The sequence below is a fragment of the Pristis pectinata genome, chromosome 3 (assembly GCF_009764475.1).
Source record: "Pristis pectinata isolate sPriPec2 chromosome 3, sPriPec2.1.pri, whole genome shotgun sequence".
Classification (NCBI taxonomy): Eukaryota; Metazoa; Chordata; class Chondrichthyes; order Rhinopristiformes; family Pristidae; genus Pristis; species Pristis pectinata.
In genome coordinates, this window is record NC_067407.1 from 13,872,844 (window position 1) to 13,899,021 (window position 26,178).

At 43.5% G+C, this 26,178-nt stretch overlaps 1 long non-coding RNA gene across 1 annotated transcript; it reads left to right on the forward strand.

The window, feature by feature from the left end:
- The first annotated feature begins 732 nt into the window (after positions 1–732).
- Positions 733–25,939, forward strand: LOC127568835 (uncharacterized). Its single transcript, XR_007956082.1, has 3 exons — positions 733–796; positions 22,550–22,592; positions 25,897–25,939. It is a non-coding gene; the product is annotated as an uncharacterized LOC127568835 (long non-coding RNA).
- Positions 25,940–26,178: the final 239 nt, after the last annotated feature.

The window sequence follows — 26,178 nt, forward strand, 5'->3', positions numbered from 1 at the left end:
GAGCAGTCAGTCAGGACTTCAGTTTACCACTCCATCTACAGGATAGCATGTGCAATACTGCAGCACTCCCTGAAAGATATCAGCCTGGATTATACATTTAGCACCAAGGGTGTGGCTTCAACCTCAGCTTTTAGACTTGGAGTCAAGGATGCTGTCAGCTGAACCAAGCAAACACTGGCTAAGTGATATACAGAGCAGAGGAAGTGCCAGATCATGGGTAACTCTGGGGTAGTTGATCTTGGCCAGAGCGACTGAAGGGACCCCCACAATTGACCTCAGCACCCCAGATAATGGAAAAGCGAGTAAGTCAGGATTTCTCATCAGGGGACAATATCCAAGCTGGAGCCCCACTTCAGTGGATGGAAGGGCAAGGAAGGTATTAGATCTGGTCGTTAAGCTTCTTACTGGTAATCCTGACCTTAAAGGTACATACATCAAGACGAGGCATCCTGCTGAGAGCTACCACAGCACAACTTGTGTCTGTAGAGATGTGATGTAGTGAGAACTCACCGTCCTCCAGAGAGCAGAGTGGTTTGTATGCAGAGGTGAAAGAGATAGTGGGTGCTTTGGTTATTGTCTTCTGAGATTCGATAGATTCTGGAATGAGGGGTCTTCAACCTGATATATTAGCTGTTTCTCTTCCCACTGATGCTGCCTGACCTGCTGAGTGCTTCCAGCATTTCTCTGTTTTTATTTCAGATTTCCGGTTTGATTGTTATACTTCCTGGTCTACTGGCAAGGTGGGATTGTGCGTACAGAGGAATATGTGGAGAGACTTCAAGGCAACACAGACAGGGTGAGTGAGTGGGTGAGGTCGTTGCAAATGGAGTATAATGTGGAGAAATGTGGGGTCATCCATTTTGGCACATGAACCTGAAAAGCAGAGTATTTTTTAAAATAGTACAGATTGGATAATGTTGATATTCAAAGGGATCTTGATGTCCTTGTGTACAAGTCATTGAGGGCCAACATGCAGGTGAAACAAGTGATCAGGAAATGGTACGTCAGCCTTTATCTTGTGAAGATTTGAATATAGGAAGTCTTATTGCAATTGTGTAGGGCCTTGATGAGGCCGTACATGGAGTATTGAGCACAGTTTTGGTCTTCTCACCAAAGAAAGGATAACTTGCCATGAAGGGGGTGCAGCAAAGATTCACTAGCTGGTGGGTTTACTGTGAGAGGAGAGAGTGCGTAAAACTGGGACTGTATTCTCTGGAGCTTAGAAGAATGAGAGGAGATCTCACTGAAACTTCTCACATGTCTCAACAGGCTGGATGTAAGGAGGATGTTTGCCTAGGCTGAGATGTCCAGAACCAAAGGTCCAAGTCTCAGAGTAAGGGGCAAGCTGTTTAGGACCAAGATGAGGAGGAATATCTTTACTCAAAGGGCGATGAATTCCCTACTCCATAGGGCTGTGAGGGCGCTGAGTTCAGCTGAAGCAGAAATTTAGAGATTTCTGAATATTCAGGGTATCAAGGGATATGGGGAAAGTGGAGGAAAATGGTGCCAACATAAAAGATCAGCCGTGTTCTCAATAAAAAGCAGATCCAGTTCAAGGGGCTGGGTGGTCTACTCCTGCTTCTATCTTTTAAAGCTGTAAAACCACACAAATAATTTCAATGGAAACAGATCAGACCACAGACCACAAACAGACTTGGGCGAAGACAATGCTGAGGTCCATTTGATACTCTGATACTGGTGTCTGAGCTGGCCTGACTCTCATTACATTTAATGATTACCTGAACCAGTGGACAGGGCCCTGGATCTGTTCAAAGGAATGCACCTCTGACAAGACAGATTTTCCTCAGTACCACAATGGCCCACCAGACAATATTGTGCTTCAAAGCAGGTGAGGTTCAAAGCAAGAATTATTCTAACCAAAGATGAGTATGTTACCACATGAACCAAATTGACAGAGAAAATACCTTACAATGTTTAGTTCAAATACGTTTTCCTTAGTATTGTAGTGCATATTTTTAAAGAATTTATTATAGCATAGCGGTTAGCGTAATGCTATTACAGCACCAGCGACCTGGGTTCAATTCCCGCCGCTATCTGTAAGGAGTTTGTACGTTCTCCTCGTGTCTGCGTGGGTTTCCTCTGGGTACTCAGGTTTTCTCCCCCATTCCAAAGACGTACAGTTTAGGAAGTTGTGGGGATGCTATGTCGACACCGGAATCGTGGTCACACTTGCGGGTTGCCCCTAGCACATACTCAGTAACGCAGAAAGACATATTTCACTGTGTGTTTCGATGTACATGTGACTAATAAGTACAGTAAATATCTTAATATCTAGAATTTCATGATGAGATTTTATCAAATGAGAGCATTGTACTCCAGGCTTGTTCATGAATGTCCGTGTGTGAGGATGGGAAAAGTGGATTCAGTAGTCTGGAATTTTGGATGAAAATACCCAAATTGACATTTAGTATGTTTCCAGAATTCAGTGCTTTATAAGTCTGTTAAACTCTAAGGGCAAGGATTTGGTAAAAGGAACTTTTATCATGGAAAAGCTTGTGCCTTATGTCTGATTTGTGCAGCTTGGCATCAAAACTATTCCTTCATCTATGCTGTATTGAAATTATATAAACAAACACTTGATCAGAGAAATGAAATAGCGAAACCCTGGAATGTTTAACTTGCAGGCTTGAAGGTCAGATGAGTTACGTTGTTTGGCATCACAAGGAGGTCACTTTGCATATCACATTAGTACAAGGTCACTGATTGTGGAAAGAAAGATTTCTCCTTTAGTATTTCATTTAAAGAATGGAGGAATCATGATTCTGGACATTTTCCTGCTTTATGTTGTTTCTGGGAAATACAAGAAGGATTCTGCTTTTTTCTCCACTGGATTTTGTTACAAAGCAAAAAAAATTTGAACTTTTACAAAGCAGCAATATTTTCCCCTTTGTTCCCTCTCTATTACCACAGAACATTTGCCAAGAGAGTAAACAAGGGATCCTATTCCACATTGTTGCCACTGGCAACCTCCAGCGGGGGTGAAGAGTTGCTGGAGGATGCTCCTATATCCCTCTGGTCAGAGCTCAACTTTAACATCTGTTGTTCGAGACAATTTGGGACTTTTAATTAAAGAGGAAATTGCTAAACAACTAGATGAAGATAATATAGCTGGATGTAGCCAACAGAAAGCAAAGCTGTGCTAGAGAAAGTTCTGTGAGTGGGTGACAGATGTGGTGTAGTGGCCTACAGAAAATTAGAACTACGAAGGCTAGTGGGAGAGATAATGGAATGAGGGAAGGTTAGCGACTGAGATTAAAAATGGAGGAAGGCAAGAAGAGGAGTTGAGCACTCTTTGGGACCAGTTGGTAGTGGGTACCAGTCTTGCAAAGGCATCTCCTCTGGGATTTATCCTAGTCATTTGTTTCTTCAATGATCTGGGTAATGGACTAAAGGAAGCTATTAAAATAAGAGAACTATTAAATTATTCTGTGCATTGTATGAAGCTGCAAGGAGGCATTGAGAAGATGGTCAAATGTCCAAAGGTGCCAGATAGAACCTGAAGGTGATACACGTGAAGTGGGATATTACATTTATAAAAACAACAATGACACTGTGTAAGTAAGATGGGGTGTGTGGACAGAGATTTAGGAGAAGAAAGAGCAAAGGTGATTTGCCATGAGGGGTTTAAGCTTTTTTGTCATTCATTCGAGCGATGTGGGATACCCAGGCTGAGCCAGCACTTAATTGCCCACCCCTAGTTGCCCTTGAGAAGGTGGTGGTGAGATGCCTTCTTGAATTGCTGCAGTCCTCGTGGTGTGAGTATTTCCACAATTACATTAGGGAGAGAATTCCAGGATTTTGACCCAGTGACAGTGAAGGAACGGTGATATATTTCCAAGTCCAGGTGGTGTGTGGCTTGGAGGGCAACTTCCAGGCGGTGGTGTCCCCCATGCTTTTGCTGCCCTTGACCTTCTAGCTGGTGGGGGTCATGGGGTTTGGAAGTTGATGCCCAAGAAGTCTTGGTGAGTTGCTGCAGTGCTTCATGTAGATGGTACAAACTGCTGCTACTGTGCATCAGTGGTGGTCTGAGTGAATGGTTGCGGATGGGGTGCCTATCAAGCGGGCTGTTATGTCCTGTGTGGTGTCGAGCTTCTTGAATGTTGTTGAAGCTGCTCTCATCCAGGCAAGTGGAGAGTGTTCCATCACGCTCCTGTCATGAGCCTTGTAAATGGTGGACAGGCTGTGGGGAGTTAGGAGGTGAGATACCGCAGGATCCCTAGCCTCTGACCTGCTCATTGTGTATATGGCTACTGCAGTTCAGATTCTGATCAATGGTAACCCCCAGGATATTGATAGTGAGGGTTCAGTGATGGTAATGCCATTGAATGTCAGGGGATAAATATGTATTTTCTCTTGTTGGATGTCATCGTTACTTGGCAGTTGTGTGCTGTGAATGTTACTTGCCACCTATCAGCCCAGGCCTGGATATTGGGCACCTCTTGCTGCATTTAGATGTGGGCTGCTTCATTATCTGAGGGGTCGTGAATATGCTGAACATTGCAGAATCATCAGCGAACATCGCTTCTTCTGATCTTATGATTGAAGGTAGGTCATCGATGAAGCAGCTGAAGATGGTTGGGTTGAGGACACTAACCCTGAGGAACTCCTGCAGAGATGTCCTGTGGCTGGGATGACTAATCTAGAAGGCATTGATTTAAGGTGAGCAGGTTAAAACTTAAAGGGGATGTGAGGGGCTGAGGAGCCTGTTTCTGTGCTGTATAACTCTCTGTGACCCCCAACCACCACAACCTTTGTGCTGGGTAAGATTCCAATCAGTGGAAGGTTTTCCCACTGGTTCCCATTAGCCAGGGCTCCTTGATGCCAAAAGCTGTCTTGACATCAAGGGCAGTCGCTCTCACTTCACCTCTGGAGTTCAGCTTTTATCCATGTTTGGACCAAGGCTGTAATGAGTTCAGGAGCTGAGTGACTTTGTCAGAACCCAGACTGTGAGCAGGTTGTTGCCAAGCAAGTGCCACTTGATAGCGCTGTTGATTACCCCTTCCATCACTTTGCTGGTGATTGAGGCTAATGTGGCGGTAATTGGCTAGGTTGGATTTGTCCTACTTCCTGGGCAATTTTCCACATTGTTGGGTAGATGTCAGTGACTGGAACACCCTGGCCAAGGGTGCAGCAAGTTCTGGAGCACAAGTCTTTAGTACTATTGCTGGAATGTTGTTAGGGCCTGCAGCCTGTGCTGTGTCCAATGCCTTTAGCTGTTTCTTGATATCAAGTGGAGTGGATCAAATTGGCTGAAGACTGGCATCTATCATCCTGGGGACCACTGGAGGAGGCCAAGGAATGTAGAAGCTGAAGAATGATATCCAGATTTAGTGACTGAAGCAGGGGAATTACTAATATTCAAGGCCAGGCTGGAGAGGGTTGACGGAAAGGGAAATTGAGAAACATGGGAACTTGGAATGTTTCCCAGGTGGTCGACAAGGACAATTAGGATTGGATAGACTAAGTGCCTTCTCTCTGGATTGTAATTCTTCATAAAGTGGATCTAAGGAAGTCCTGTTGCCTGACTGCACGACGGTACCTGACCTACAACGATGGCAATCTTATAAACAAGGTAGCACATTGCGATTTGGCTAATGGAATTAGTGGAACAGCAATCATCATGAACTTGAGAGAGAGAGAGAGAGAGAGAGAGAGAGAGAGAGCGAGCGCACAGGAAAGTGGTGATGTGAAATATAAATCTTCAAAATGATTAAATAAAAAATAACTGTGAGAGATTTGTGTTATTGTGCAATCAACTTCAGAAAGATTTACATAGAAAGTATGCCTCCCACTAGACTTCCCTTCCTCTTTAAATTATTTAGCTTCATTAATGTCAATTGTTAGTCATTACCCATCTACTCCATCACATTCAGTGTTAATGTGAGGCAAAGAGACAATCTTAAAACTAGAGCAGACAAAATGAATAATCCTGTTGGATTTATTCCAAATGTATTATAATTGAACTGTCAGATTTTACTTATAATAAAACATTATTTTTACACTGATCTCTATTCTGGCCAATTATTCTCCCATTGTTAATTGCCTGCTTCTGCCTTTCAATAAACCACTTTAGCCCAGGAGGCTGGATGAATCTGTGCTAAGTTCAGTGCCTTGCAGCTTGACTAGGTTGGGTACGTGGGGTGTAGTTTAGTACTAAATCCATCTGCTTCTTGCACAGATATCTGTGAAACTGATAGAAGTTTAGTATGCGAATCTATGATACTCCAAGTCATGAATCCCACATCCCTCCCACCCCCCTCCAACAAGACAGATATTGTTATTAATTAACCTTTATGTGCAAATTCAGTCTTTGTAAGTGTCACCTATTTGTTTTCAGTATTCTGCGTCAGCATAAAGTACTTGGAATTCCAGTATTACATAAGCTTGGCACACTGTAAAAGACTATGCTTCAAAGATCAATCTCAGCCAAAGGCTCTGAAGATCATTCTCTTATGTACCAATGATATATGTCAACTTCTTAGCATTGTACTCTCTCTGGTTAACACAGCCCAACATGCTTTCAGTGTAGAGAAAAGTTTGCTAAAATGTCACCCCTCTTGAAACATATCTAATTGCCTGAATGGACCATTTCAAGCAAATATATTAACTGACTGATAATGCTTGTTACTAAATTCCACTCAAGTATGCACACAGCTACAAATATCAAAGAGCATACCAAGAAAATAAACTTAGAGAAATTTTTCTTTACCTTAAGAAGACAATCTGCCAAAGATCTCTGCCTAACAATTCTGGATAACTTTACTGGAGAATGGGAACAGTCTGGGTCATGGGAAGCCATCTCTAATGGAATCCATTCCCCTGGCTTGCTGGAACGTTGATCAATTCTGATGGGGGAATGAAGGTCGTGCCTCTCTATCATATGGCGGGACTGTGAGGTGCCAAGTCCCTGACAGTTCCTCCCAAGCAGAAACCCACATCATTTAGGAGTATCTGGATGAACTGTTGACGTGCCCTAACCTACAAAATTGTGGATCAGGAGCTGAACAGTAGGATTAGCCCCAAAGACATTACTTTAGCCTCAATTTTTGAAATGGACCGAATGGCCTCTTTCTGTGCCAAGAATTTCTCTGATTCTAGGTAGTAGAAATACAGTAATCAGTCTGGCTTTGGCAAAGTGTGCTGATACACTTCAATTTTGCAGGTTGTGCACTCATGGTATATGATTGTCGTTCCAAGTGTCTGTCCCTAATAGTCAAGGACTTGGGGTGAAGTTAAGATTAAAGCCAAAGAGTCTACTTTGTTGGCACTTACCCAGTGGGGAGCAATCTGATTTTCTGGATCCTGGTGTCAAACTAAAAGCTAATGAGAATATGTTTTGTTTTTTCATTTATTATTAAATTAGGAAATCAGTTTTCTACAATGAAAATAATGAAAGTTCTTGGTTGTTTACACAATTTAGAGTATTTTTCTTTCAGGAGATAGGAGCAAAATTCTTGAGATTGAATCCAGTTATATTCTCCCATGTAAATAAGGGAGCAGATGATTGTTAAACGTGAACTTTGTCTGTAACGCTGCCAAGCATATTTTGAGAGTGGAATCTGTTGATAAATGATTCTTGTTTACACCTTGGCACATAATCTTTCTTCATTACAAAACAGATGTGCAGATAATTGAGCTCTCATTAATGTTCCTTCTTATCTTGTACATGAGCCAACATTTGTCCTATGGTACACCTTGAAATGTGTGCAATTTGTAAGAGTTTCAAGCACAATACGGTATCTTTCATATTCTCTCCTCTCCTTGGCACTTGATTCAGGTCAAACTACATGGGTGGCAAGTTATGCCGAATATTTTCTTTGGAATGAAGAAACAGAATATCCCATCTCAAGGGGAAGTTGCCACTGCCCAGTAGTAAGTTCTCCTTCCACTGTCTTGCTTGTATTGACGGAGTTCATTGCCCTTCCAGAAGAATGAATACTTATGGCGATGAGCTAATACAGGAGGAATTATTAGCATGACGGAGAGAACATAATCTAACATTAGGGTTAATCAAACTTTGCTTTCATCAAGGTTGTATGCATCTCTTTCCACTGCTATTTTTTTTTGCAGAGAACTTACTTAACTACTCTGAACATCTGTTAGAAAGAATGCTGATGGATTGGTGCTGACAGAAGGAAGAAGATATACTTTTGCTCTTTGATTTGTCATAAGCACATACTTTACAAATTTGGTATTGCACTAGAGGAAAAACGCACCCACTTGACTCTTCTGTCTGGGCCCATCTCTGAAACAATTAAACTAAATTATGACCCATTTCATCATTATGGTGGCGATTAAAGTGAGCTTTAACCACAACAATAAAAACTTGCACATGATAAAGGAGACGTTCCACTTCTGAATTAAAAACAGGAAATGATGGAAATCTTCAGCTTGGGCAGCATTTGTGCAGACAGAGCAAGAGGTAATTTCAGCAGAACATCGATAATGATATTTGGCAGCCCAACTAATACTGGAACCATTGAATATTCATTAATTCAGCTCCCGTAAAAAAAGCAGAAAGATAGACTTGATCCATTTACAGTCATTTAATTTATTTAATCAGGGCTAATGTCCTGCAGTGATAAAATTTATATCCTTATACATTTATATTAAAGGGTATTCAAAGATCATATGCATTTATAAAGTCGAAGTAAAATGAGCATTCTGTGTTTTCCAGTGTAGCTGCATGTATAAAAGAGAATCTTGCTTTTTCATTGAAAAAACTTGTGATGAAATTTGTGAATTTGTGGAACTCCTTGCCACGTACAGCAGTGGAGGCTAGATCAGTAGGGGTGTTCAAGGAGGAGATAGATAGATATCTAAATAGTCAGGGTATCAAGGGATATGGGGATAAGGCCGGAAATTGGGATTAGAATAGGTTTTTTTTTGTTCCCCCCCCCCCCCCCATTCCCCATTTCTCATTTCTTTTTTTCCCATTTCCTTGGAGCAGACTCGATGGGCCGAATGGCCTGCTTCTGCTCCCTTGTCTTGTGATCTTGTGAAAATAATGCATCATGAAGACCTTATATATGTGAACATTAAACCAGATTCTCACCACTGAGTCAACTTCTGCATTAAACTGCTAAAATCAATTCCCAGACATTGAATTTAACACCAGAAGGCCTATTAATATTTCCTTTTGTTTTGACCAATACCTATTTTAAATCCGCTGAAAGTCATTGAATTTTATGCTAATGAAACTCATTAAACCTTCTGCTTTATGAAACCATGTGGACTATGCAATGCCGTGATCCTTTTATCATTGTTTTAAAAAATACCTTCACAAAATAGTATTAAAAATCTGAAGAGAGTACTTGACTGTGTCTCTATCCGGTAAAGGCAGCAGTCTAAAACGAGCATTTCAGATACTATATTTGGGTAATGTTTAACAGAAATATCCCAGTCTCAACAATTCCTAAGTGTTGTAAAGAATTCCATTTGGTAAGAATTTAAGAATAATCTAAGTCAGATCTTTCATACAACGAGTATGGTGGAACAGAAACTTTGTGGAGGGTTTCTGATGCCAGGTCAGAGAGGGTCCTGTTGGTGTGGAGCAACATTGATGCATTTATGGTCATCCAGCTGAGGTACATTAGCACTGGAGTATGCAGCCCTTTTAGTGCAGGTCCTTACTATCAGCATCACATCAGGTCAGTTATAACACAGCTAAAGATTCTGTTGCTTCACCTTCACTGACAGCAAGCAACCTGTATGAACAATGTCAGTAACGAATGCCACATTAAGAATGGTTTCATGATAAGGTAAGATTTGCTCAGATTTACATCACATAGGTTCTTGCAGCCTGCAACATACAGTCAGAAACATTCAATGTCCTTAACAGTTTTGACAGCCAGTTAAGGTAGGAGTAACATGGTTACATGTCATCTAGATCAACGATTTGGATAAGAATGTACAAGGCATGGTTAGTAAGTTTGCAGATGACACTAAAATAGTATAATGGACAATGAAGAAAGTTATCAGAAATTACAGGGGGATCTTGATCAGCTGAGTAAGTGGGCCAAGGAATGGCAAATGGAGTTTAATTCGGATAAATGCAAGCTGTTGTATTTTGGAAAGTCAAATCCAGGCAGGACTTTAATAGTGAATGGCAGGGCTTTGGGGAGTGTTGTAGAACAAAGGGACCTTGGAGTACAAGTACATGGTTCACTGAAAGTGGAGGCACAGGTAGACAGGGCGGCGAAGAAGGCTTTTGGCACACTGGCCTTCATCAGTCAGGGCACTAAGTATAAAAGTTGGGAGGTCATGGTGAGGTTGTACAGGATGCTGGTGAGGCCACACTTGGAATATTGTGTTCAGTTTTGGTCACCCTGCTATAGGAAAGATGTTATTAAACTGGAAAGAGTGCAGAAAAGATTTACAAGGATGCTGCCAGGACTTGGGGGACTGAGTTATAGGGAGAGGTTGGACAGGCTAGGGCTTAATTCCTTGGGGCATAGGAGATGGAGAGGTGATCTTATAGAGGTTTATAAAATCATGGGGGACATTGATAGGGTGAATGCACTCAGTCTTTTTCCCAGGGTTGGGGAATCAAGAACTAGAGGGCATAGGTTTAAGATGAGAGGGGAAGGATTTAGAACAGTACAGCACAGGACCAGGCCCTTCGGCCCACAATGTTGTGCTGATCCAATTATATTAGTAATAAAATATCCAACTAAACTAATCCCTTCTGCCAACACAATGTCCATATCCTACCATTTCCTTCACATTCATGTGCCTATCTAAGAGCTTCTTGAATGCCCCTTTCGTATTTGCCTCCACCAGCACCCCTGGCAGCACATTGCAGGCACCCACCACTCTCTGTGTAAAAATAACTTCCCCCGCATACCTCCTTTGAATTTGCCCCCTATCACCTTAAAGGCATGCCCTCTGGTATTAGACATTTCAACTCTGGGGAAAAGATACTGGCCGTCAACTCTATCTGTGCCTCTCATAATCTTATAAACTTCTATCAGATTTCCTCTCAGCCTCCACCGCTCCAGAGAGAGCAACCCAAGTTTGTCCAACCTATCCTCATAGCACATGCTGTCTAGTCCAGGCAGCATCTTGATAAACCTCTTCTGCACCCTCTCCAAAGCCTCCACATCCTTCCTATAATGGGGCGGCCAGACTGAATGCAATACTCCAGATGCGGCCTAACTAAAGTTTTATAAAGCTGCAGCATAACTTCCTGACCCTTGAACTCAATGCCTCAACTAATAAAGGCAAGCATGCCATGTGCCTTCTTTACCACACTATCAACCGGTGTAGACACTTTCAGGGAGCTATGGCCTTTGATCCCTAGATCCCTCTGCTCATCAATGTTGTTAAGGGTCTTGCCATTAACAGTGTGCTGTCTCTTTACATTTGATCTCCCAAGGTGCAACACTTCACATTTGGTCAGATTGAACTCCATCTGCCATTTCTCTGCCCATATCTGCAACTGATCTGTATTCTGCTGTATCCTTTGCCAGTCTTCTACACTATCCGCAACACCACCAATCTTCGTATCATTTGCAAATTTACGAATCCACGCAAGTACATTTTCATCCAGGTCATTTATATACATCGCAAACAGCAGAGGTCCCAGTGTGAATCCCTGAGGAACACCACTAGTCACAGATCTCCAGGTAGAATAAGTCCCCTCGACCACTGCCCTCTGTCTTCTACAGGCCAGTTCTGAATCCAGACAGCCAATTCACGGTGGATCCCATGCATCTGGGTGAGCCTCCCATGTGGGACCTTGTCAAACACCTTACTAAAATCTATATAGACAACGTCCACAGCGCTACCTTCATTAATCACCCTCATCACCTCTTCAATCAATTAGTAAGGCAGGACTTGCCCTGCACAAAGCCAAACTGACTGTCCCTAATTAGACTATGGTTTTCAAATGCTCATAAATCCTATCCCTAAGTATTCTCTCCAGTAACTTCCCTACCACTGACGTGAGACTCACTGGTGTATAGTTACCAGGATTATCCCTGTTTCCCTTCTTGAATAATGGAACATTAGCTACTCACCAGTCCTCTGGGACCTCGCCTGTGGCTAGAGAGGACATGAAGATCTTGGTCAAGGCCCCAGAAATCTCATCTCTTGCCTCTCTCAATAACCTGGGCTACATCCCATCAGGCTCTGGGGACTTATCCACCTTAATGCTGTTTAAGGGACCTGACACTACCTCTTCCTTTGTCTCAAAATGCCCCAGCATATCGGTATGCTCCACACTGATCTCCCTATCCTCCACATCCTTCTCCTTGGTAAATACTGATGCAAAGTACTCATTAAGGACCTCACCCATATCCTCCGCTTCCAAGCACATGTTCCCTCCTTTATCCTTGAGCGGTCCTACCCTCTCCCTAGTTATCCTCTTGCTCTTGACGTATGTATAGAATGCCTTGGGATTCTCTTTCATCCTACTTGCCAAGGACTTTTCATGGCCCCTCCTGGCTTTCCTAATTCACTTCTTGAGTTCCCTTCATGCCTTCTTTATAATCCTTAAGTGCTCTGTTTGATCCTAGCTTCCTAAGCTTCACATTCTTTTCTTTTTCCTTCTTGACTAAATTCACCACCTCTCTCGACATCCAAGGTTCTCTTACCTTGCCATCCTTGTCCTTCCTTCTTACTGGAACATTCCTGTCCTGTACTCTGTGCTGTTGGTCTTTAAACACCCTCCACATGTCAGATGTGGACTTGCCCAAAAACGGCTGTTCCCAATTAATTATCCCTAGTTCCTGCCTAATGCTCACATAATTTGCCCTGCTCCAATTTAATACTCTCCTGCACGGTCCATACTTATCCTAATCTATAACTATCTTAAAATTGAAGGAGTTGTGGTCACTGTTCCCTAACTGTTCTCCCACTGAAAGGTCCGTCACCTGGCCAGGCTCATTACCCAACACCAGGTCCAGTGTGGCCCCTCCTCTCGCTGGACTATCTACATATCAATTTACAAAACCCTCCTGGATGCAGCTAACAAATTCTCCCCTATCTAAACCTCTTACACTAAGGAGGTCCCAGTTTATAGTAGGGAAATTGAAGTTCCCCATAACAACAACCCTATTAGTTTTACACCTTTCCCTAATCTGCCTGCATATCTGTTCCTCAATGTCCTGGTGGTTAATGGGGGGGGGGGGGGGGGGGGGGGGGGGGGGGAGGGGTGGAGTCTGTAGTATAATCCCATCAGAGTGATTGCACCGTTCTTATTTTTGAGTTCTACCCATGTTGACTCAATGGATGAGCCCTCCATGATGTCTCCTCCGAGTGCAGCAGTGATATTGTCCCTGGTTAGTAGTGCAACTCCCCCCCCCCCCCCCACTTCTTTTACCTCCCTCTCTATCTTTTCTAAAACATCAAAACCCTGGAGCATTAAGCACCGGTTCCTGTCCGTCTCTCAACCAAGTCTCTGTTATGGCCACATCATCATATTTCCATGTCCTGATCCATGCTCTGAGTTCATCACCCTTACCCATAATACTCCCAGCATTCAAGTACCGAAACTTCAAACAGTCCATCCCATCGTGTCTATTACTTTTCTCCTGCCTGTTTTCACTGGCCCTGACATCTACCTTCCTCCCAACCCCTTCACTTTCTGAGCCGGTGCTCTGGTTCCCATCCCTCTGCCAAACTAGGAACTTGTGAGACAACTTTTTTACACAAAGGGTGGTATGTATGTGGAATGAACTGCCAGAAGCAGTGGTTGAGGCAGGTACAAAAACAACTTTCAAAAGACAGTTGGACAGTTCCATGGATTGGAAAGACTAGAAGGTTATGGGCCAAACGCTGACAAATGGAACTTGCTTAGATGGGATATCTTGGTCGGCATGGACCAGTTGGGCCAAAGGGCCTGTTTCCATGCTGTATGACTCTATGAACAGCTTAGCAAGATGTCAACATTTTTCCAGTTGTTTTGGAGGTGGAGTTAGTGTGTGTCAGCATTGACAGCGTTAACCAATGACAGTGCTACATTGCATGTGGCCTTGTTGCAATGCAAGATGGAACCACTTTAGATCAGGATGTCACTTACCACGTCAACAACTTACTTAGTGTGTATTTAACACTTGGATCAGTGCAAGGATGGGCAGCCCACTGCAGGGATCTGACTATAGGAACTCGCTGCAGTCAACTTGCTTCAATGTTTCCTGCATTGCAATGACTACACTTCCAAAGTACTTAGTTGGCTGTTGGCTGTGGAAGGAGGTAGAGAGCTTAGTGACATGGTGTCATGACAACAACCATTCCCTCAATGTCAGCAAAACAAAAGAGCTGGTCATTGACTTCAGGAAAGGGGGCAGTGTACATGCACCTGTCTACATCAATGGTGCTGAGGTCAAGAGGGTTGAGAGCTTCAAGTTCCTAGGAGTGAACATCACCAATAGCCTGTCCTGGTCCAACCACATAGATGCCATGCCACAGCCAAGAAAGCTCACCAGCGCCTCAAAAGAAATTTGGCATATCCTCCTTGATACCAACTTTAATCAATGCACCATAGAAAGCATCCTATCTGGATGCATCATGGCTTGGTACGGCAACTGCTCTGCCCGGAACTGCAAGAAACTGCAGAGAGTTGTGGACACAGCTCAGTACATCACAGAAACCAGCCTCCCCTCCATGGACTCTGTCTATACCTCTTGCTGCTTTGGTAAAGCAGCCAAAATAATCAAAGACCCCACCCACCCAGGACATTCTCTCTTCTCTCCTCTCCCATCAGGCAGAATATACAAAAGCCTGAAAACATGTACCACCAGGTTCAAGGACAGCTTCTACCCCGCTGTTGTAACACTATTGAACGGTTCCCTCGTATGATAAGATAGACTCTTGACCTCACAATTTCCCTCGTTATGATCTTTCACCTTATTGTCTACCTGCACTGCATTTTCTCTGTAGCTGTGACACTTTACTCTGCATTCAGTATTGTTTCACCCTGTTGTACCTCAATGCACTGTGTAATGAATTGATCTGTATGAATGGTAAGCAAGACAAGTTTTTCACTGTACCTCGGTACAAGTAACATTAATAAACCAATTCCAATTCCAACTGTTGTTCCAATAGGCACATGAAAGGGGCAATAGAAATATAAGACTTTTCAAGAATATGGGGCACATCTCCTCAAGTCTTTCTCTAAATGTTACAAAGTAAAATAGATGGAAAAACTGAGTGTCTACACTTGAAGGAGCAAGTTATCCTGGTCAATTAACTCATTTTGCCCAAAGTGGCACAGCAGGAGGTTTTCTGCTATGGATAAGTCTGAGTTGCCTCTTTTACTTAGTTCTTGCTGTGTTTGCTACACTTAATTAGAAGATCCCAGCTCATCCTGTGGGCTTAGCTAAAGTGTATCAGTATTCTACACAGTGGCTCTGAAGTGTCAGCCTCTATTTAGTTTCAAACTCCCAAAAGGAACATGAAACTGTTATGCTCAAAGGTGATTATATGTCCATTATTTCACATATAACTCAATGCTAGATGGGACTAGAATTACAAGCTTTCAAAACTGACAGGCAGGCAAAAACCTGTCAAAAGGTCATCAAACCTGCATTGCGCCATAGTAACTGGAACGCCAGGACTCAAGTGCCTTAGGTGTGTCAGGATAACAGCAAAATCACAGTTTAAATCTCAATAAATTATATACCAGCTGCAATACAATGAAAAAAAGCAGAAGTCTGTTGCTGCACTTACGCAGAAATATAAAAGTGAAATTAAACCAAACGTTTCTGCAGGTGGCTGTAAACGATAATATTCATTCACTCCCAATGGTCTTCAATAAATGTTTTAACCTTTATTCCATGAAAATGTATACATCATCTGTTACAGAAAACAATGGACAAACGTAGGCAGGAGAGCACAGTGTGCCGGTGATACTGAATACTCCCCAGTGACCTCCACTGGTCCCCAGTGAAGCAATGCCTCAATTTCAAGATTCCCCATCCTCAGTTTCAAATCCCTGCATAGAAAGCATGCAGCCTCAAATGCTGGGAGTCTGGTCTACCTCCAGACCTCTTGACCTCTTGATTCTACCCCTGCAAGCCTACTGAGCTTCATATTTCCCTGCCTGCTCCCCATGCATGGTAACATCATCGTCCTTCTAACCCACTGAGCATGACCCATTACCACCTCACTATTTTGGACTATGCCAACACATAGATATTTCACTGTCCATTAGTACATAGAACATAGAACATAGGGCAGGCACAGTAGTGTAGTGGTTAGCGTAACACTTCACAGTGCCAGTGACCTGGGTTCAAATCCGGCCGCTGTCTGTAAGGAGTTTGTACGTTCTCCCCATGTCTGTCTGGGTTTCCTCCGGGTGCTCCAGTTTCCTCCCACATTCCAAAGATGTACAGGTTAGGAAGTCGTGGGCATGCTATGTTGGCATTGGAACGTGGTGACACTTGTGGGCTGCCCCCAGAACACTACGCAAAAAGATGTATTTCACCGTGTGTTTTGACGTACATGTGACTAATAAAGATATCTTACCTTATTGCAGCACAGTACAGGTCCTTCGGCCCACGATGTTGTGCCGACATTTTATCCTGCTCTAAGATCTACTAACCCTTCCCTCCCACATAGCCCTCCATTTTTCTATCATTCATATGGCTATCTAAGAGTGTCTTAAATGCCCCTAATGTAGCTACCCCCACAATGCTGCCGGCAGTACGTTCCACATACCTACCACTCTCTGCAAAAAACTTACCTCTGACATCCCCGTTAAACCTTCCTCCCAATCACCTTAAAATTATGCCCCCTCATGTTAGCTATTTTCGCCCTGGGAAAAAGTCTCTGACTGTTCACTCGATCTGTGCCTCTTGTAGTATCAAAGTGGTTAGTATTTGCCTTTGACTTCATTTTGCCTTGCCCACATCATGCCTGCCATGGTCATTCCCTCCCCCACCTCCACTCCCTCACTCTGAAGACTGATCAAAAGAATATCCTCACTTTGATTCAACAGGATTCAGTCCCCAAACCCCTGTGCTCCAATATTCAAATCCTTAACCTCCTCACCTTGCTAAGTGTCTTTCCATCTTTAAGAGACTTCAGAACAGATCTCTTTGATCATAGCTTCCAATAACCTCCCCCAAGTTCCATTTCTCCTTTCTACTCATGACCTCCTCTCCTCTCCTTTGTCAAGCACCTTGAGGTACTTTGTGAGATGAAAGGGCAGTTTCCGAGCTTAACTTGTTGCAATGCCTTTGGGTGAAATTCTCCAACTGCTGGTTACGAGAGAGAAGCTGCCTGGAGTCTTGGAATGTATTTCTGACATAAAATTCATCTGCTATTTTAAGTTACTAATTTTGTTCAAAATAAACAATTTAATAACTTAGATAAAAATCGAATTCAGCCTTTCATTTAAATGGGTTAGTGCAGCAGAGTTTGGTTTCCAATTGACCTGGGCCTCCTTATCATCGGGCCAAGACCTCATTCTGTCAACACAGTGTGGTAACAGGTATACAGTGGACATACTACGTTAAAAGAATTCATGCACAGGTATCTTCTAGTCCTCAGAACTGAAGTGGAAGCAAGTTATCCTCGATCCTGAGGGACTGTCTGGGAAGGAAGATTAAATAGATGGTTTTAATCTTTTATATAAAAGAGTAACTTTTCTTCTCAAATGTTGCAGCACTTCAGGTTCTTAACTTGAGCATAAGTTTGAAAGACAGTTATATTAAAATCGACTGCTGCCAAAAGATATAAACTGTTAAGTGGAAGAGGTTAATAGCAAAATGCAAGTAATTTTTGAATGCAGTTATTATAAGGTTTGATTTCAAAAGTTTATTTTTTTAAACTGTCAGTCATTACTTTGGTGTTGTAAGTGTTTTAATAAATTGGAGGTTCCAATTTTTTTCTCATAAATATTTGAAAATGGCCAAAGAAAGAAAAGTTTAATATAAACAGCACTGTGCAGTAATAAATTCTGAAGGCCGAAACCCCTACCTCTTCATTAAACCTTCCCATATAAGGTGTGATTTGTGCAAGCAAACACAGCCCTTGAGCAACTTGTGGAAAACAGGCCTGTCGTTTACAGATCCTTCCTTCTAAATAATCAGGGCCATTATTTAACAAAGGTTTTCTGCAACACTCTATGTGACGTTAATCTCTTTTGCTCTCTGGCATCATCTGCAAAAACAAAATAGTTGCAGATGTCTTTTTGTATTGATTGCAGAGAATTTCAAACCCCAAAAGCCCTGAGGCCCCAAGTCCTTGTAATTTCTGCTGTTTATGTAATTTCAGCTCAGTACATCACTGAAAAGTTATTTATCTGGTAGAACTATGGCCAAAGTTGGCAGGCTGCACTGTCTGCCAATGTCTGGTGATCCATCATATCCTCCTCACACAGTCGTGCTGTCTGTGGTTTTTTAATAAGATACTGGATGACACCCAGCCTTATTCTGTCCAAGGCTTGCTTAAATAACTTCTTCATAAGCACCATATCTGGAAGTTTCATTACCACAAAACACCTTGCATTATGAGCTGTGACTTGTTCAGTTGGTTTACTCCACTTCTCAAACAAATGCACCTTTCAAAAATACATTTGTAAATATATTGAGTGTAACAAAAAGGAGTTAAACACATTGTATGCATATGGGAGGATAAGTAACATCAAATAAAACAAACAGATAGATTTCTATATGTGGAAAATCCTCCGCATAATTGGATTTTATGAGCCTCAAGCTTATGACTATTAAGAGGAAAGGCAAGTTTTTTAATGTTATTGGTAAAGCTCATGTTGATTTGTTAAAAGTGGCCTGAAAAACTCCGAGCCACGTTTAGCTTTAACTTCTTGCTTTTAATCAATGGTTAAACCATTAACAGGAGGTGGAAGGTCAGTGGCAAAGGGGAAGAGGGTCAGGCAACAAATTGTCTTGGTCCGTGTCGCTGGCTTAAAAAGAAATGTTTGAAACTGAAAACAAAAGCTAAAAGTGCTCAAAACCCAATGAGCCGTCCTACAGCCCGAGATGTTAGCAGTCTGGGTGGCTGCTCTTGACTGCTCAGAACCGATCTGTTCTGGGGTGAAGGTCCTTCACCCCAACCAATCACCTGCCTCATCTCTGCTGGAGATACTGTGGCCTCTCTACAACTGACTGCTTTTATTTCCTGTTTCTGCTAATGGGTGGGTTGCACGTGGGTTCCTGCCAGGGAGTTTGGAAACAAGAGTTTTCTTTTGGGAGAGGGAGGATGATGACCTGGGGGCCCAAATGAGGGGGACACAGTGAACACAATGGGGGAGAAAGTCTACTTAACATGAAAATAAAACAATCCGCTGCTCTGCAAATTATAAATGTCTCCAGAGCCACCGGGGTCTCTCCAATGCTGTCAGGCAATTTTCCAGATTATGCTCAGTGTTAACAAAATAAATACTGCTCTGTTGTTTCAAATTGTCATTAACTTCATTGTAAAAGTTAAATTGCATTTCAGGTGTCCAGCAGCAGGAACTAATTCTAAACACAAAACCAGCCTGTGTACTGAAAGAGGTTAATCTTGTAGTCCAGGCAAAACTTCCCCCCTGCAGAGTGTGGTTTAAATTCGTGTAATTAAAATGGAATTAGTCCCTAAAACAGCTTGTGGCATATATAATAATTCACCAGTCATTCACTGGTTTCTTTCCTCCTCATCCTAATCAGGTAACACCAAAGGAAAAAAAAAGCTAAGGTCTCACTATTCTCTACTCTGATGACCAGTCTTTAACCTGAATTTGAAAGCATCCTCAGCAAAACAGTACGAATCTTTTGTTTTAAATGTGACTTCTTGCACCGGCCATCCTTATGTCTCTCTGAACGAAAGTGTCGAGCTGTGCCAGATACAGGCAATGTGTGCCAACACGGGATTGTTATGAAACATCGCAGATTTTTCCTGTCCTGAACTTTGCAGCCTTTAGAAAGGAAAACAAAAGCTTTTGTATTTCCACAGCCCCCCTCACAGTCTTGGGACGCCCCGAAGCACTTCACATTCTGTTAAGAAGCACTGATGTGTCACCACTGTTGCCTTATTGGAAATACCCCCAAACAACCCCCAACCTGCAACACGTGGCGGTAATCTGGCGTTTTTGTGATGGCAGCTGGGACGTGGAGAAGAATTCTCCTACTCCTCCTGAAATAGCGCAGTGAGGTAACTGTGCTAATTTTCATGGCATTTATATCCTGTGTATGTATGCCCATGACAATAAAGCTGAACTTGAACTTGTTTGTTACATTCACCCGAGGGGAGAAATGAGGCCACAGTTTAATGTTTCATACAAGAGACGAGACCTCCAGCCACGGAGCCAGAGTCACCACCATTACTGCTGCTTCAATTCAATTAAATATTCAATTCAACCAAGTGACGGAGAAAAAGGCCATTTAAGATAAGATCTTTATTAGTCACATGTACACCGAAACACACAGTGAAATGCATCTTTTGCATAGAGTGTTCTGGGGGCAGCCCGCAAGTGTCGCCTCGCTTCCGGCGCCAATATAGCGTGCCCACAACTTCCGAACCTGTACATCTTTGGAATGTGGGAGGAAACCGGAGTACCCGGAGGAAACCCACGCAGACACGGGGAGAACATACAAACTCCTTACAGACAGTGGCCGGAATTGAACACAGGTCGCTGGCGCTGTAATAGTGTTACGCTAACTGCTACACTACCATGCCTGCCTTAACTTGTTATAGGGTCATAGAGCAATACAGCATGGATACAGGCCCTTCGGCCCAACCAGTCCATGCTGACCATGGTACCCACCCATCTAATCCCAATTTCCTGCGTTTGGCCCACAATCCTCCAAGCCCCACCCCTACATGTACCTGTCCTCTGGCAGCTCATTCCATATACTCACCACTCTCTGTGTGAAAAATTTCCCTTCGGGTCCCTTTTAAATCTTTCTCCTGTCACCCTAAATCTATGCCCCCTAGTTTTGGACTCCACTACCCTGAGGAAAAGTCTGCTACCATCCACCTTATCTATGCCCCTCATGATTTTATAAACCTCTATGTGATCACCCCTCATTCTTCTATATTTCAAGGAATAAAGACCCAGCCTGCCCAACCTCTCCCTATAACTCAGGCCCTCTAGTCCTGGCAACATCCTCGTAAATCTTTTTCGCACTCTTTCCAGTTTAACCACGTCTTTTCTGTAACAGAGTGACCAAAACTGTACACAGTGCTCCAAGTGTGGCCTCAGCAATGACTTATACAACTGCAACATAATGTCCCAACTCCTGTACTCAATGCCCTGACTGATGAAGTCCAGTGTACTCAATGCCTTTTTCACCACCCTGTCTGCCTGTGACGCCTGTATTCAACAACCTACGTGCTTGTACTCCTAGGTCCCTCCCTCCCAGGTCCTCTGATGGAACAATGTCTCCTCACCCATGGAAGAGTGTGGAGGCCACCCTCCATCCCCAATCCACCCATAGTGGGCAAACCTGCCCCAGAGCAGACCCAGCATTTGAAGGGGTGATTCCTGCTTCCAACGTTTTTCCTTCCATGGTGGGAACTCACTTTTCTCACCTGACAATGTGACCTTCACAGGGATTCTGCACACAATCACACAGGGGGTCGGGGATTCTTGATTCTAATGCACAAGACCCACTGTCCATTATGTGCTTAGAAAAATGGTTCAACAGTGGCTGTGGAGTGTCACAACTACCTCTTCCTGCAGGGTCTTTTATAAAATAAGACAAGATATCTTTATCAGTCACGTGTACATCGAAAAACACAGTGAAATGCATCTTTTGTGTAGAGTGTTCTGGGGGCAGCCTGCAAGTGTCGCCACGCTTCTGGCGCCAACATAGCATGCCCACAACTTCCTAACCCGTATGTCTTTGGAATGTGGGAGGAAACCAGAGCACCCGGAGGAAACCCACACGGACACGGGGAGAACATACAAACTCTTTACAGACAGCGGCCGGAATTGAACCCGGGTCTCTGGTGCTTTAATAGCGTTACATTAACCGCTACACTACAGTGTATTTATTTCTAGCATGTATTTAAAGTATGGACAAGTTTCTAGGGGCCACTGAACTTCAAGGGCCTAAAGAACTTCAACCAGCAGGGGGTGGGGAGCTTCAGGAAGATCATGAGAGCATTGGTTGCTGCAACTTCCCTTTCTATATCTCACCATTCTGCTGATCGTCCTGAAGGGCAGGAACTCACTATGTGGTGAATCATGTCGGGAAACCATGATGAGTCCTAAACCTCAGTGTGAGTCATATTGGCCATGTCTAATTACTGACTTTCACAGTTTGAACACTCAGTGTTTAGAAGTGTATGAGATTGTAGAAATATTTGCAGAGCCACCACTGCTCCTTTAAAAAAAACTTCCTTTTTCTTGTGGTTTGTATTCCAGTAATAAGAGGGACCAGTGGTTGAATAATTCTTTAATTAGCTTATTGAGATTTGAGAACATTTCAACATCTGAGAACATGGAGCCCAGTCCAGATGAAGGTCTCGACCTAAAACGTTGACTGTCCATTTATCTCCATAAGACGCTGCCTGACCAGCTGAGTTCTTCCAGTTCTTTGTGTGTTGCTTGAGAACATTTTTATTCTTTCCTTTTCAGATGATGACTCACTTGAAGAAAGGTCTGAAGCCACCATCACCAAGTACGATGAGATAAGATAAGATTTCTTTATTAGTCACATGTATATCGAAACACACAGTGAAATGCATCTTTTGCGTAGAGTGTTCTGGGGCAGCCCGCAAGTGTCACCACGCTTCCGGCGCCAACATAGCATGCCCACAACTTCCTAACCGGTACGCCCACCCAACTGGCTATTCCACACCTGGGTTGAGACCCTGTCACCTTTCCTTCTCCTGCAACCCTCCCGAGCTCTTCTTTCTTCCAATTCTAAGCTTTCATGCAGTCTTTCCACCTTTCACCACCAGAAACTCTCTGGGATGCCCTTTCTAAAGCCCTCCAACCGTCTCCTATTCAACTTCAAACATTAACCCTGTTTCTCTCTCCACAGATGCCGCCTGACCTGCTGAGTGTTCCCAGCATTTTCTGTTTTTATTTCAGATTCCCTGCGCCTGCAGTTTTTTGAATCTCATCCCTTGTTCAAAGCTCTCTCAGCCCTCTGGGCAAATCATTCATGACCCTTGATGTCCCCCACTTTGGCTTTCGTCATGCCTTATTGTGTTCCTCTACTTCAAGGCAGTGCATCAACACAACTTGCTATTCAGTTAGTGACCTGTGATGGCCGCTTGGCTGGGTGATGGTGCACAACTTGACAGATGCTCCAATCATTCCCATTCAGGGGCATGGGGGCAGCTGGGTGTTGGTCACTGGATGGTCACCAGATGGCGTTAGCAGTGGAAATCTCCTCGACCAAATCCCCACCCACACTTCACCACCAGCCCTGACCTGCAACAGCTCCCTGAGATCAAGTCAAGTCAACTGCATTGTTGTCATAGGTGTACACGTGCAGGGCATAAATGCCATGAAAATTAGCTTCTTGCAGCAGCAGCACAGTATATCACATTAGTTAACCTAAACTTAAAGCAACATAAATTATACATAAGTTATACATGTGCAAAATAAACAACAAAATAAAGATTTACGACACTAGTGCAAGTCTACAGGGTGCCTGCGGAGTCACAGGGAGGAGAAGTAGTTGGCACCTGTCACCTGCCAGCCTCTGCCTCAGCCCTCCCCATCCCTCCTTTACAGTAGCCATCTCCCCTCTGCACTCTCAGTCCTGATGCAGGCTCTCGACCTCCCTCAGCCTCACCGATACTACCTGACCCTCTGAGTTCCTCCCGCAGTTTGTTTTGTGCTCTGGAGTTACTTGCTTGGGCTATTCCAACAGCATCTCCCTAACCTTCAACTTTTTTTCAAGTCTAAATTCGAGTTTATTGTCACATGCACAAGTACATGTATGCACAGGTGCAATGAGAAACTTGCAGTAGCATCACAGGCACATAACATTAGACGCACAACATTCACAAGGAAAACATAAAGTAAACCTAAGTTATACCTCTTCCACTAAGAGCACCGTCAGCTGCAGGTTCCCCTCCAATTCCTGACTTGGAATTATACTGTCAGGCTAACTACTGCAACACCCTGCCCAATAGCACTGTGGGGGCACCTTGGAGAAGGGCCGTTCTAGAAGGCAGCCATTCTAGAAGGCAGCTCACCACCTTCTTCTTGAGGGCAGTTAGGGATGAGTAATGAATGCCGGCCTTGGCAGCACTGTCCAGATCCCACAAAGTTGGCCCATTACAGGAAAGATGTGGAGGCTTTGGAAAGGACGCAGATGTGGTTTACCAGGATGCTGCTTGGATTAGAGGGTATGAGCTCTAAGGAGAGGTTGGACAAACTTGGGTTGTTTTCCCTGGAGCGTCGGAGGCTGAGGGAAGACCTGATAGAAGTTTATGAAATTATGAGAGACGTAGATAGTGTAGGCAGTCAGAACCCTTTTCCCAGGGTAGAAATGTCTAATACCAGAGGGCATGGGTTTAAGCGGGAAAGTTTAAAGGAGATGTGTGGGGCAAGTGTTTTTTTACACAGAGAGTGGTGGGTCCCTGGAACAGGCTTCCAGGGGTAGTAGTGGAGGCAGGTACGATAGTGGCATTGACTTTTATATAGACACATGAATATGCAGGGAATGGAGGGATATGGATCATGTGCAGATAGCAGGGATGAGTTTAACTTGACATCCTGTTCAGCACAACACTATAGGCAGAAGGGCCTGTTCCTGTGCTGTACTGTTCTATGTTCTTTGTAAAATAAATGGTTAAAAAGTAAATTGTGCAAAGACAAGGGGGCACATAATGGACCTTGGTCCTTCTAAGTTGAGTTTCTGAGTCAGAGAATGGGATTGCAACAAATAATCGATCCTCCAGCACTGTTAATGCTGGACATCGGGAGCATCTACGCTGAGTCCCTGGGAGTCTTTCTGAATGCCAATCCTGCTAGAACCATTCAATGAGAAAACCCGATCCATTGTGCCCACTCGTGGAAGGATCCATGGCTTTGGTGGGTGAACACTGGGAAAGGAGAAGATTGCTTACATCCAAAGATGAAGTTCGGTGCCGGGAATTTCATCTATGTGCATTTCCCTGGTCAGTATGGAGACTACATGTCTCACTGGAAGGTGCATTTCTCAGCAATGGGAGCAATCTCAACATTCTACGTTAAAAAGAGCAACACACGAAATGCTGCAGGAACTCAGCGGGTCAGGCAGCATCTATGGAGGGAAATGGACAGTCAGCGTTTCGGGTCAAGACCCTTAATCAGGACTTTTACAGCATCTGCAGTCTATCTTGTGTCTTCATTCTACATTAAAATTATATAATTACATAATTACATCAAATCTTGGCTTTGTCTTTTTCTCCCTGACCCCTTGTGTTTCTCCAGCATTTCTGTTTTCACTTTAGATTCCCATCTACAGCTCTTCGGAGTTTCTTTTCCCACAATCTCCTCCCTTTCACCCTCTTTTTCCTTGGGTGGGCCTCTCACCCTCGCCTGCTCATACTTCTGTTTGTTTTCTCACTGCCTTGCTGAGATGATCTTTTATATCATCTCACAATCCGCTTGGCTTTCAAGAACATCACAAATCATTCAACCCCTTAAATTCCTCCGTGGTTGGATTCTCACAGCTTCTTCTGTCTCGTTTGATCCCCTGGCTCCACTGAGACTCGTTTTCCGAAGCAAGGCTCTGTCCCCTGTGACAGAGTAGCCTCTGTCTTGTTCCAAACCCACTTCAGAGTCCAAAGTGCATAATCTAGACCAACACCTTGGTGTGGTATTGAGGGTGTGCAGCACTGTCAGGGGTGTGCACTTTGCATCAAACCATTAAACCTCTCAGGTGAATGTAAAAATTTCTCAGGCACTTACTTAGAAAAGGCATTGTAGTGGGACAAAAGGAGAGGAATCTAACCCGACAACGTGGTGCCATTCTGCAGGAGCCTTGCACTGCCGGAGGAGCTATCTTTCAGATGAGATGTCAACTCAAGGCCTTATCTGCACTCTTGGGTGTAAGAGATCCCTTTGCACTGTTTCCAGGAAGAGCTAAGGTAGCATCCCAAGTCCTGCAGCTAATATCTATCCAACAGCAGGTAAACTGATCAAATTATCTGGATACTGAGTTCATTGCATGTTTGACTGCTGTCTTCCAAAGATGTAAAGTTTTTCACTGTGACAATGATAAGCCAATAATAATAATAATAATTATGTAAAAGTGGCCA